Below are 14,375 nucleotides of genomic sequence, written 5' to 3' on the forward strand. Positions count from 1 at the left end.
ACGTGACTTAGCCAAGGTCTTGTGGTTTCCATGCAGGCCTGCCTGCCTTTGATGTCTGGGCTCTTTGATCTTCATTCCTTTCTACTTCCAGAATAGCCCAGAAGGTTCTGATCATGGGCAGAAACTCCAGACCCTCCTTTCTGTGGGTTCCCTGGCCTTCCCAGCCACTGTAGGTATGGCTGGCCTGCTGTGAAACCCACCAAGGAGGGCCTGAAGTCACTTTTCGTCCAGGCTGTTACATGCTTTCTTTGGGGCCTGGCCAAAGTTCTGACTGTCCCTCTTGTTGGCTAAGAGATCAGTCAGTCTTGCCACCAAGCCTTTCGAGTCATGGGAGGGGCCTAGCACACTTGGCCTCTCCCTGCTGAGGTGCAAGGCCAGGAAGACAGGGTAGGGGCCTGAAGGCCCCATGAGTCCTCTTTGTCCTTGGGGGCCACCTCCCTGCTCCGTGCAGCTCAGATTCTGCTATGGCCTGATGGGGCCTCACAGATGCACCAGGGAGGTTATCGGGTACCTTCAGCCCAGACCCGCCCGTGCCCAGGAAGAAGGGTGTGACTTCTGTGTACTCAGAGGTCACTGTGCCTCCCTAGAAAAGCCAGAACAGGGATGAGGCCTCTGGCAGTGCGCCCACCTTGCCCCTAGGGTCCAGGGCCTGGGGCCTTGGGCTGCAGATCAGAGGAACTGAGAGCATAACCTGGTGAGTAGTGAGGGACCTGGCTCAGCCCCTTCCCTTCAGCCTCAGTTTTCCCAGGTGCATGGAGACAGCTCCTTCAGGAACACTAGGAAGGAGGCATTTTCTTGGAATTTTGTTTGGGGGAGGGAAAGGTCCCAGTTCTTTTCCTTGAAGGGCCTACTATAGGCCCTGTCTTGGGGGATATCATGGGCTTAAGGTGGGGCTTTGGAATAAGGATTCTTGGGACTGCTTAACCTATAGCTGAACAGCTCCCGGCCCCATCTCTAGCTCTCAGGGGCTGACCTGTGAGTCACTGCCTGGTTTGGTGGTTTTGTCTCCCTGGCTTCCCTCCAAGGGTCTCATACCTGATCCCAACCTGGCCTCAGCTAGCTCGTGGGCAGCCCCAAGACCTCACCCAATCCATGACAGTCCGTGTCCCTCCCCTCACTCATACCATGGGACAGGCCTGGGTGAGGAGCCACAGGCACACCACAGAGGGATGGTCTGACTCAGACCCAGACCTGGAGGTCATTGTGTCCAAGTGTGTCTTATGTGGAGGGTTTTTAGCTCCTAGATTTTAAGGTCCTTGGGATCATTGGATCAACTCATGGCTTCAATAGGTTACAGACGGAGGGCCACTCAGGAATGCCGAGGAGACCTTGAGAGCCATCTGGGGTCAGGGACACAGGGATTGGGACGTACCCTGAGGATACACATAGCTAAGAAGGGGAACAGCTTCCAGGGTTTGACTGACAAACAGCTGATGCTCTGGATGCTTTCAGGCAGATGGACCTTGAGTTCTCTCAAGCTGAGGTGGGGCTCATAGAACCACTTTCTTGTCCCACCCAGGCCCTCAGAGAGTCCCAGGGCAAAGGAAGCTAGTCTGGTCAGCCTTGACCTGGGATTAGGGGCACTTGGGCACAGAGAACACAGACCTTCAACCCTGGGAGCCCTTATTTACCTGCCTACATCTGCACAGACTGAGTCTTCGTCTCCTAGAGATGGCAGCCCGCTGCCTTTGGAGGGGTCCTTCCCTAGGTCCTTCAGGGAGAGGGAAGGAGCTCTCAGCCGTCAGCCTGTCCGCCAGCCCAGTGCCCAGCATCTGCTGGGAGGATGTGGGCCTGGGTGGGAGGGACAGGGATGAGGCAATCTTGACCAGGCAGAACCAGCGGCTCATTTCCACCCTTTCGGATCTTTAATACAGAGGAAGTGGCCTCCTAAGTCCTTCTCTGAGACACTAGAGCAAAAATTCAAGGTTTAAAGTCATCCTCATCTCCATCCCTGCCAGGTGGGGCCACCTGGTCTTGGATTTACCAAGTTGCCTCACAGCTGGTTCCTTGGTCCTCTTTCTATAGAGGTGAGAGAAGAAACTGCACACAGCTCTGTGCAGCAGGGCAGAGGCTGTACTCCATTAATAGATGCAGTCACCCATCGCTTAACAGGGACATGTTCTGATTTTTTTTTTTAGACAGAGTCTCACTACTTCACCCTGGGTAGAGTGCCATAGCGTCACAGCTCACAGCAACCTCAAACTCTTGGGTTTAAGTGATTCTCTTACCTCAGCCTCCCAATGAGTAGCTGGGACCACAGGCCCCCACCACAACACCTGACTATTTTTTGGTTATAGTTGTCATTGTTATCTGGCAGACCTGGCTGGGTTTGAACCCGCCAGCTCTGGTGTATGTGGCTGGCGCCCTAGCCGCTGAGCTTCAGGCACCAAGCCATCCCTAGGTGATTTTGTCATTATTGAAATGTCAGAGTGTACTCTAGGGTACATCCTGAACAGTCTGTTCTCGCACTGAGTGCTGCAGAAACTTATAACATGATGGTAGTATGTGTGTGTCTAAACATAGTAAAAGCACAGTAAAAAGATAAAAAATGGTACACCTGTGTAGGGCACTTACCATGAATGGAGTTTACAGGACTGTAAGCTGCTGACTGAGTCAGTGAATGAACATGAAGGCCTAGAACATTACTGCACACTGCTGTAGACCTTACCCTCAATACACTCAGGCCACGCTAAATTCATAAAAAAGGCCAGATGGGGGGAGGACAGGCGAGGCTCACGCTTATAATCCTAGCACTCTGGGAGGCCGAGGTGTGTGGATTGCTTGAGCTCAGGAGTTCGAGACCAGCCTGAGCAAGAGCAAGACTCCCGTCTCTAAAAAATAGCCAGGCGTTGTGGTGGGTGCCTGTAGTCCCAGCTCAGGAGGCTGAGGCAAGAGAATCACTTGAACACAACAGTTTAAGGTTGCTGTAAGCTATGATGCCATAACACTCTACTAAGAGTGACAAAATGAGACTCTTTCTTTAAAAAATAAAATAAAATAAAAAATTCATAAAAAATATTTTTCTTCAGGCTTGGCACCTATGGCTCAAGCGGCTAAGGCATCAGCCATATACACCTGAGCCGGCATGTTCTAATCCAGCCCGGCCCCGCCAAACAACAATGAGGGCTGCAACCAAAAATAACCAGGAGCCTGTAGTCCTAGCTACTTGGGAGGTGGAGGCAGAAGAATCACTTAAGCTCAGGAGTTGGAGGTTGCTGTGAGCTATGAAGCCACAGCACTCTACCCAAGGCAACAGCTTGAGGCTCTGTCTCAAAATATATATATATTTTTTTTTCTTCAAGAATAACCTTATTGGAAGCTAACATATGGGTGTACACGGGCACAAAGCATAAAGGACACAAGAAACCAAGAAGTAGGAAGGGCAGGAGCGTGGTTGTGAGATAAAAACTTACCCGGTCGGGCCAGGCAGAGTGGCTCATACCTGTAATACTAGCACTCTGGGAGGTTGAGGTGGGAAGATTGCTTGAGGTCAGGTGAATTCAGGAGTTTGAGACCAGCCTGAGCAAGAGTAAGACCCTGTCTCTACTAAAAATAGAAAAAACTAGCCAGGCGTTGTGGGTGCCTGTGGTCCCAGCTACTCAGGAGGCTAAGGCAGGAGGATGGCTTGAGCACAAGAGTTTGAGGTTGCTGTGAGCTAGACTGAGACCACAGCACTCTAGTGAGACACTGTCTCAAAAAACAAAACAAAACAAAAACTTACCTGTTGGGTACACTGAACTCTATTCAAAAGCCCTGACTTGGGCGGCGCCTGTGGCTCAGTGAGTAGGGCGCCGGCCCCATATACCGAGGGTGGTGGGTTCAAACCCAGCCCCGGCCGAACTGCAACAAAAAAATAGCCGGGCGTTGTGGTGGGCGCCTGTAGTCCCAGCTGCTTGGGAGGCTGAGGCAAGAGAATCACATAAGCCCAAGAGCTGGAGGTTGCTGTGAGCCATGTGATGCCACGGCACTCTACCCAGGGCAGTAAAGTAAGACTCTGTCTCTACAAAAAAAAAAGCCCTGACTTAAGCATGATACAAGATATACATGTAATAAAATCACTTGTACTACCTTAATTAATGTTTTTTGGGGAAAAAAGGAATGACTAGATTACTGTAACTTTTTTTACTTTATAAACTTTTATTGTTTATTTAACTTTGGCTCCTTTGTAATAACGCAGCCTAAAACAGAAACATATTGTCCAGCTCTTTTTATCCTTATTGTATAAGCTCTTTCTACTTTTTTTTTTGAGACATAGTCTCACTCTGTTGCCCTGTGTAAAGTGCCATGGCTCACAGCAGCCTCAAACTCTTGAAATTGAGAGATCCTCTTTCCTCTGCCTCCCAAGTAGCTGGGACTATAGGTACCCACCACAACACTTGGCTAATTTTTCTATTTTAATAGAGATGGAGTCTCACTCTTGCTCAGGCTGGCCTCAAATTCCAGAGCTCAAGTAATTCTCCCACCTTGACCTCCCAGAGTACTAGAATTATAGGCATGAGCCACAACACCTGGCTACTTTTTTTATTTTTTTTTTAATTTTATTTTTTATTGACATATAACATATGTACCTATTTGGGGGGATACATGTGATGATTTAATATGCTCATAGTTTGTAAAGATGAAATCAATGTAATGAGGATATCTCTTTTCCTTTTTTTTTTTTTTTTTTTTGGCCAGGGCTGGGTTTGAACCCGCCACCTTCAGCATATGGGACTGGCGCTCTACCCCTTTGAGCCACAGGCACCGCCCAACACACCTGGCTACTTTTATCTATTTTTAAAATTTAAAATTGTTTTTAACTCTCCAAACATTTGTTTTTATTTTTTTATTTTTTATTTTTTATTTTTTTGAGACAGAGCCTCAAGCCGTCACCCTGGTTAGAGTGCTATGGCATCATAGCTCACAGCAACCTCAAACTCCTGGGCTCAAGTGAGTCTTCTCTCTCCTCCTCCCAAGTAGCTGGGACTACAGGCGCCCGCCACAACGCCTGGCTATTTTTTGGTTGCAGCCATCATTGTTGTTTGGTGGGCCCGGGCTGGATTTGAACCCGCCAGCTCAGGTGTATGTGGCTGGCACCTTAGCTGCTTGAGCCACAGGTGCCGAGCCGCAAACATTTGTTTTTAATTGTTAAAAACTAAGGCCTAAGCATACACATTAGCCCAGGCCTATACAGTTTGGATCATTAAGACATCTCTAGATGATAGGAATTTTTCAGCTCCATTATAATTTTATGGGAGTGGTTTGTCATTGACTAAAATTTTACTGTGACTTAAATTTTATTTTATTCAAAACAAGCTGTGCTATCTCCATGTGAAGCACAGAGAGGTGAAGTGACTTGCCCAAAATGACACAGCTGGGCATGGCAGAACCAGAATTCCAAAAGAATGTTATGTATGCCCACAGGAGCCTGAGGAGTTTCCCTGGGGGGAGGGGGGCGAGACACTTTAGCTGAACCCTAAGGACGGGATGATTTTGCAAGATCCCTTGCAATCCCTTGCTGTCTGCTTCAGTGGCTGGGTGTCTGCTGCTGATGGCGACAGATGTGTGGGCAGGCACGGGAGGCCTGGGCCTGGCTCCTCCCTGACCCTGGATAGGTCAGGGTGAGTGTGCTTATGTCCCACTTTTTCAGGCAGGCCTTCTAGAGCCAAGGCTGCTTCTTAGGGGGTGCCCAGAACTTCCTTGCCAGCATGTGCTGCGTGAGGTGCGTGGACAGAATTGGAAGCCTTTGTGTGAGTGTATATTATCTGCAGTGAGTTATTTTAGCAGAAAAATGTGTGTGAGGAAGACAGTCTACATGTATGTAGGAGTTATAGTTGTGTCCAAGTGTAACCATGTACTTGGACCTTGGAGGTCTAGATGTCTGTAGCTATACATGCATCTGCTTCTGTACAGACGTCCACTGTATGCCTGGCTCCCTGTCCTCTCGTGCGCCTGCATGTCTGTGTGCATCTGTGCATATGGACGTGTTGGGGGGGGTCTGTGTTTCTTTGTCATGAGCATGTGTGTGCACATGTCAGCTCCTTCTGTGTTTTTGTGTTTGCACATGTTCCCATGTGTGCCCTCCTGTCCACTCCCTTCCCTGGACCCACATCCCCTCAGGCCTCCCTGCCTCTCCTTGGTCAGGGGACAGGTTTGCTGCCGTACTGGCCACCTCCTCCAGTGCTGGCCCCAGCACCAGCTCTCAGACCCCAGCTCCTTGAGAGTTACTGGGGGAGTGGTGGGTTGTGCTGGTGTCCCTGCCCCCCACCTCAGCCTTTCCAGTTTTTGTCCTACCTCTCTGCCCACCTCCTCTTCTGTCTCTAGCCTGAAGCCAGCATGCCCTGCTTTCTGCCCTGTCATACCCAGAGCTGCTGGGCCTGAGCTCTGCTCAGCCCCTATCCTGACACAGAGGCCCCCACCTCTGGCTGTCTGACCCATGTTTCTTCCCCCCCAGCATTCCAAACTTTCCAGAGCTCCCATTCAGTTCACGGTTGCCTCACATGTGTTGGGACCCAGACTCCCTCCTGGTCTCCCTGTCTCGGTCACACACTCATCTGGCGGCACAAGTGATGTTTCCCTAGCACACACAATGTTCCCTGCATAAGTGTGTCTCCTCCCTTCCAGGTCACAGCCTGAGTTAGAGACCTCCTGTCCTGCACCAGCTCTCCTGCTGCCCTGCCTCTCAGTACCTTGCCTGTGCTTACACACGACCCCTACCAGAAGCCGAGAGCTCCCTTCCAGGCCACCATCAAGCACCTGTCCTGAGCTGGCAGACCTGGCTTTGTTTGCAAATACGAACCCTTGCACAAGTGCTCGGCAGGCAGTAAACAAAAAGGGCCAGAGAAGTGCTCAGCTTGGGTCCTCTCTTGCTCCCTTGCAGACTGACTCACTGCTCTTCTGCCCCCTTAGCTTTAATATGTTTTTAAGCTCTGTCTTTAAAAACCTATTTTTTTAGGCTTGGCACCCATAGCACAGTGGTTAAGCCACCAGCCACATGCACCAAGACTGGAGGGTTTGAACCCAGCCTGGGCCAGCTAAAAAACAATGACAACTGCAACAAAACAGCCGGGAGGTGTGGCAGGCGTGATCTGTAGTCCCAGCTACTTGGGAGGCTGAGGCAACAGAATTGCTCAGGCCCAAGAGTTAGAGGTTGCTGTGAGCTGCGATGCCATGCACTCTACCCAGGGCAACATAGTGAGACTCTATCTCAAAATAACAACAGAAAAGAGACAGAGTCTCACTTTATCACCCTCAGTAGAGCACTGTGGTATCACTGCTCACAGCAACCTCCAACTCCTGGGCTTAAGGCGATTCTCTGCCTCAGCCTCCCGAGTACCTGGGACTACAGGCGCAAAAACCTGTTTTTTATATTGAGGTGAAATTCCTATAACACAAAATTAACCACTTTAAAGTGAATAATTCAGTGAGCTATGATTGTGCCACTGCACTCCACCCTAGGTGACGGAGTGAAACTTTGTCTCTCAAAAAAAAAAAAGAAAGGAAAATTGATACAGTAACATGGATGAATTTCAGAAGCATTAAGTTGAGTAGAAGAAGCCAGACATAAAAGAATGCAGGAATATGTCAAAGCGTGAGATTACAGAGAGCCACCCTGAGCCAGACAGGCTTGCAGGCCTGGCTGCCTCAGGCCGGGAGTCAGACGGAAGGAGCCGCATGCCTTTGTGTGGTGAGGGCCTGGACTATCGGCGCCTGGACCTCTGTAAGAGCTGCAAACAATCAGCGATCAGTGCCCGGACCTCTGTAAGAGCTGCGCTGTGATCAGCGCTCTGCCCCTGCCCAGACCCTGGTAAGAGCTGCACCCGCTGGGCCTCCGCACGCCCTGACCAGGAACTCCAGGAGCTACGCAACCCCTCCTCCTCCCTCCTGTACCCTCCCTGCCTCCACACTGGCCTGCTCATCTGGCCAGGGACTCTGGTAGCCGCGTGCCCTCTGGAGCCCTCCTGCCTCTGTGCAGAGCCCTTCTCCTGGCCAGAGACTGCTGGAGCCTTGGGCTCTCTGAGCCAAAATCACTGGATGCCAGGCACTCCCAGAACTGTGTGCACCCCACCCCCACCCCACTGCCCTGTTGCCAGATCCTGGTGTGTCACACTCCAGAGCTGCTCCCACAACCAGAACTCCCTGGCTGGGGCAGCCCCAGAGGAGCTACACAGGGTCACTCCCTACAAAGATCCAGTAACAATAGAGTGATCCTGCTGGGGTCTAATCTTGGAGAGGCACCTCCCCAACTCTGAGGACAGCTAGAGGCGATGGTGAAAAAACAATCATGAGGCGAAATCAATGGATAAACTCTGGCAATATGAATAATCAGAGTAGATCAACTCCCCCAAGGAACAATGGGGCAGACACAGCACAAGATCCCATGCACAAACAAATAGCCGAGATGTCAGAAATCGAATTCAGAATCTGGATGGCAAATATGATCGAACTAGAATTCCAAACAGTAACCCAAAAGATATCTCAAGAATTCAACGAATTCAAAGACCAAATGACCAAACATTTTGACACATTGAGACAAGAAGTTGCAGCCCTCAAGATCTGAGAAACACAGTAGAATCCCTCAAAAACAGAATGGAGCAAGCAGAAGAAAGGATTTCTGACATTGAAGACAAAGCTTTCAAACGCTCCCAAACTCTCAAAGAGGAAGAGAAATGGAGGGCAAAAACAGATCACTCTCTCAGAGAGCTCTGGGATAATTAGAAGAAAACCAATATTCGTCTTATAGGGATCCCCAAAAGCAATGAAGTGGCTTCACAAGGCGCAGAGTCACTTCTCCACGAGATTATGAAAGAGAACTTTCCAGACATGCCAAGAGATTCTGAAATTCAGATAGCAGACAGTTTCAGAACTCCAGCACGACTCAACCCAAATAAAACATCCCCCAGACACATCAATTCACTAAAGTTAATATGAAGGAGAAAATTCTGAAAGTAGCCAGATGAAAGAAAACCATCACCTACAAGGGGAAGAATATTAGAATAACTGCGGATCTCTCTGCTGAAACCTTTCAAGCTAGAAGAGGATGGTCATCGACTTTTAATCTCCTAAAACAAAATAACTTTCAACCCAGGATCCTGTACCCAGCTAAACTGAGTTTCATTTATGACGGAGAAATTAAATACATTCACATGTTGAAGAAATTTGCCATAACTAAACCAGCTCTCCAGACCTATCCTCCATAAAGACCAGTGTAATCCTCCACCACAAAAGTAAACCCACCCAGAAAATTTTCATCAAATTCCAACTTCCACAGTCGCAAAAGGATTAAAAATGTCCACCGGATCCTCGAAAGGCTTATCAATATTCTCAATAAATGTGAATGGTTTAAATTGTCCTCTAAAGAGGCACAGATAGGCTGACTGGATACAAAAGCTCAAGCCAGATATCTGCTGCATACAAGAATCTCATCTTACATTAAAAGAAAAATATAGACTCAAGGTGAAGGTATGGTCATCTATACTCCAGGCAAATGGAAAGCAGAAAAAAGCAGGTGTTGCAATCCTATTCGCAGATGCAATAGCCTTTAAACTAACCAAAATAAGGAAGGATAAAGATGGACACTTCATATTTGTTAAAGGCAATACTCAATATGATGAGATTTCAATTACTAATATTTATGCACCCAACCAGAATGCACCTCAATTTATAAGAGAAACTCTAACAGACGCGAGCAACTTGATTTCCTCTAGTTCCATAGTAGTTGGAGATTTTAACACCCCTCTAGCAGTGCTGGATAGATCCTCCAAAAAGAAGCTAAGCAAAGAAATTTTAGATTTAAACTTAATCATTCAACATCTGCACTTAACAGACATCTACAGAACATTTCATCTCCACAAAACTGAATACACATTCTTCTCATCAGCCCACGGATCATACTCCAAAATCAACCACATCCTAGACCACAAATTCAACCTCAGCAAATTAAAAAAAATAGAAATTATTCCTTGCATCTTCTCAGACCATCATGGAATAAAAGTTGAACTCAATAACAACAGGAATCTGCATACCCATACAAAAACATGGCAGCTAAATAACCTTATGCTGAAGGATAGATGGGTTATAGATGAGATTAAGAAGGAAATCACCAAATTTTTGGAACAAAACAACAATGAAGACACAAATTATCAGAACCTCTGGGATACTGCAAAGGCAGTCCTAAGAGGGAAATTTATAGCACTGCAAGCCTTCCTCAAGAAAATGGAAAGAGAGAAAATTAATAACTTAATGGGACATCTCAAGCAACTGGAGAAGGAAGAACATTCCAACCCCAAACCCAGCAGAAGAAAAGAAATAATTAAAATCAGAGCATAATTAAATGAAATTAAAAACAAAATAATTATACAACAGATCAATAAATCCAAAAGTTGTTTTTTTGAAAAGATCAATAAAATAGAAAAACCTTTGGCCAACCTAACCAGGAAAAAAAAGAGTAAAATCTCTAATCTCATCAATCAGAAATGTTATGCACAAAGACAAAATAACAACAGACCCCTCAGAAATTCAAAAAATCCTCAACGAATATTACAAGAAACTCTACTCTCAGAAATACAAAAATCTGAAAGAAATCGACCAATACTTGGAAGTATGCCACCTACCAAGACTTAGCCAGGACGAAGTGGAAATGTTGAACAGGCCTATATCAAGTTCTGAAATAGCATCAACTATACAAAATCTCCCTAAAAAGAAAAGCCCAGGACCAGATGGCTTTGTGTCAGAATTCTACCAAACCTTTAAAGAAGAACTAGTACCTGTATTACTAAACCTCTTCCAAAATATAGAAAAAGAAGGAATATTACCCAACACATTCTACGAAGCTAACATCACCTTGATCCCTAAACCAGGGAAAGACCCAACAAGAAAAGAAAATTATAGATCAATATCACTAATGAATATTGATACAAAAATACTCAATAAGATCCTAACAAACAAAATCCAACAAGACATCAAAAAAATTATACACCGTGACCAAGTAGGATTTTATCCCAGGGTCTCAAGGCTGGTTCAATATATGTAAATCTATAAATGTAATTCAGCACATAAACAAACTAAAAAATAAAGACCATATGATTCTTTCAATTGATGCAGAAAAAGCTTTTGATAATATCCAGCATGCCTTCATGATCAGAACACTTAAGAAAATCGGTATAGAAGGGACATTTCTTAAACTAATAGAGGCCATCTACAGCAAACCCACAGCCAATATCGTATTGAATGGAATTAAATTGAAATCATTTCCACTTAGATCAGGAACTAGGCAAGGTTGCCCATTGTCTCCATTGCTCTTTAACATTGTCATGGAAGTTTTAGCCATTGCAATTAGGGAAGAAAAGGTGATCAAGGGTATCCACATAGGGTCAGAAGAGATCAGACTTTCACTCTTCGCAGATGATACGATCGTATATCTGGAAAACACTAGGTATTCTACTACAAAACTTTTAGAAGTGATCAAGGAATACAGCAATGTCTCAGGCTACAAAATCAACACCCATAAATCTGTAGCCTTTATATATACCAACAATAACCAAGCTGACAAAACAATCAAGGACTCTATTCCTTTTACAGTAGTGAAAGAAGATGAAATATTTGGGAGTATACCTAACAAAGGACGTGAAGGATCTCTACAAAGAGAACTATGAAACTTTACGAAAAGAAATAGCTGAAGATGTTAACAAATGGAAAAACATACCATGCTCATGGCTGGGAAGAATCAACATTGTTAAAATGTCTATACTACCCAAAGCAATATATAATTTTAATGCAATTCCTATTAAAGCTCCATTGTCATATTTTAAAGACCTTGAAAAAATAATACTTCATTTTATATGGAATCAGAAAAAAACTCAAATAGCCAAAACATTACTTAGCAATAAAAACAAAGCAGGAGGAATCACGCTACCAGATCTGAGACTGTACTATAAATCGAAGGTGATCAAAACAGCATGGTACTTGCACAAAAACAGAGAAGTAGATGTCTGGAACAGAATAGAGAACCAAGAGATGAATCCAGCTACTTACCATTATTTGATCTTTGACAAGCCTATTAAAAACATTCAGTGGGGAAAAGATTACCTTTTAACAAATGGTGCTGGGTAAACTGGCTGGCAATCTGTAAAAGACTGAAACTGGACCCACACCTTTCACCATTAACTAAGATAGACTGTCAATAGATAAAAGATTTAAACTTAAGACATGAAACTATAAAAATGATTGAAGAAAGTTCAGGGAAAACTCTTTAATGAATTGGCCTGGGTGAATATTTTATGAGGAGGACTCCCCAGGTAATTGAAGCAGTATCAAAAATACACTACTGGGACCTGATCAAACTAAAAAGCTTCTGACAACCAAGAACATAGTAAGTAAAGCAAGCATACAGCCCTCAGAATGAGAGAAAATATTTGCAGGTTATACCTCCGATAAAGGTCTAATAACCAGAATCCACAGAGAACTCAAACGTATTAGCAAGAAAATAACAAGTGATCCCATCTCAGGGTCGGCAAAGGACCTGAAGAGAAACTTCTCTAAAGAAGACAGATGCATGATCTACAAACACATGAAAAAAAAGCTCATCATCCTTAATCATCAGAGAAATGCAAATCAAAACTACTTTGAGATATCACCTAACCCCAGTAAGAGTAGCCCACATAACAAAATCCCCAAACCAGAGATGCTGGCGTAGATGTGGAGAAAAGGGCACACTTCTACACTGCTGGTGGGAATGCCCACTAATACGTTCCTTTTGGAAGGATGTTTGGAGAATACTTAGAGATCTAAAAATAGACCTGCCATTCAATCCTATAATTCCTCTACTAGGTATATACCCAGAAGACCAACAATCACAACATAACAAAGACATCTGTACCAGAATGTTTATTGCAGCCCAATTCATAATTGCTAAGTCATGGAAGAAACCCAAGTGCCCATCGACCCACGAATGGACCAGCAAATTGTGGTACATGTATACCATGGAATATTATGCAGCCTTAAAGAAAGATGGAGACTTTACCTCTTTCATGTTTACATGGATGGAGCTAGAACATATTCTTCTTAGCAAAGTATCTCAGGAATGGAAGAAAAAGTATCCAATAGCACAAGAATATCGGGAAAGGGCCAAGGGAGGGGAAGGGAGGGGGGAGGTTAGGGTGGAGGGAAGGTAATAGGTGGGGCCACACCTACGGTGCATCTTAGAATGGGTACAGGCAAAACTTACTAAAGGCAGAATACAAATGTCTACATACAGTAACTAAGAAAATGCCCTGAAGGCTACATTGAACAGTTTGATGAGAATATTTCAGATTGTACATGAAACCGGCACATTGTACCCCTTAATTGCACTAATGTACATAGCTATGATTTAACAATAAAATAATGAATTAATTAATTAAATAAAGTGAATAACTCAGTGATATTTTGTACATACATAATGTTGGGCAACCATCAACTCTGTCTAGTTCCCAAACATCATCACCAGAAAAGGAAACCCCATCCTGATTAGTAATCCCTCCCGAAACCTCTCTCCCCACAGCCCCAGGCCAGCACCAGTCTGCTTTCTCTTTCTACAGAATCACCTATTTTGGATATTTCACATAAATGGAATCGTGTAATATGTGACTTTGTGCATCTGATTTCTTTTACTCGACATCATGTTTTGGGGCTCAGTGTCGGCATGTCATTCTTTTTTCTAGTCAAATACTGTTCTATTGTGTAGATAGACCACATTTTGTTTATTCGTTATCAGTTGAAAGACATCAGGATTGTTCCCACCTTTTGGCTATGAAGCTCTACGTTCATTTTTTTGTGTGTGTATGAGACAGAATCTCACTTGGTCACCCTCAGTAGAGCGCTGTGGCATCACAGTCACAGCAACCTCAAACTCTTGGATTCAAGCGATCCTCTTGCCTCAGCCTCTCAAGTAGCTGGGGCTACAAGTGCCTGCCACAACACCTGGCTATTTTTAGAGACAGGGTCTCACTCTTGCTCAGGCTGGTCTTAAATTCCTGAGCTCAGGCAATCCACCCACCTCCACCTCCCAGACTGCTAAGATTATGTGCATGAGCCACGGCATCTGGCCCTAAGCTCTGCCTTCTTGACTGTGGAGGTGCCCAGCATTTGCATTTAATGTCGTATCATTCAACCTTCCTTCCTTACACGCTCATTCTGGACAGGATAACCTGTCCCACCCCAGCCAGTCCCACCCTACCACCCATTGAATTGTCGGTCCCAGTAGGTCTTTAGATAGAATAGGCTTGGATGGCCTTCTTCCCCATCAGGACCTCAGAACCTCATTTGTTTCTCTTTTTTGTATCAAGATAAATGCCCAGAGTTTCTCAGCAACAGAGCAGGGGGAGGAATGAAGACAGCTTTGCCACAGTGCCTGTTCC

Source organism: Nycticebus coucang, chromosome 4, assembly GCF_027406575.1.
Source record: "Nycticebus coucang isolate mNycCou1 chromosome 4, mNycCou1.pri, whole genome shotgun sequence".
Lineage (NCBI taxonomy): Eukaryota > Metazoa > Chordata > Mammalia > Primates > Lorisidae > Nycticebus > Nycticebus coucang.